We start from the raw sequence: 329 nt of genomic DNA on the forward strand, positions 1-329 counted from the left end.
CAGTTACATTCAATTAAGTATTTTTGAAAGTCTTTGAATGTCTTTTGGTCAAGGAAAAAAAACAAGCTAGCATGTGTGTATCAGATTTTAATTTGGAATCCGACTACCTCTGATAAAAAAAGTTTGAACAGAATTTAAAGGAGACCCTGTATCATAATCTGATGGTTATACGATATATTCAAACAGATGTTCTTATACAAGGCTGTGTACTCTTATACACGGTTTTTCTTTGCAGCTTTATATGTGAAAATTAAGAATTCAATATGTTTGTAGTTAGTTATTAAATTTAATTGATAAATAATTTCATTTTACAAGCAAAAGGAGAAGGT

This window comes from Galeopterus variegatus, unplaced genomic scaffold, assembly GCF_000696425.1.
Source record: "Galeopterus variegatus unplaced genomic scaffold, G_variegatus-3.0.2 Scaffold12800, whole genome shotgun sequence".
NCBI lineage: Eukaryota > Metazoa > Chordata > Mammalia > Dermoptera > Cynocephalidae > Galeopterus > Galeopterus variegatus.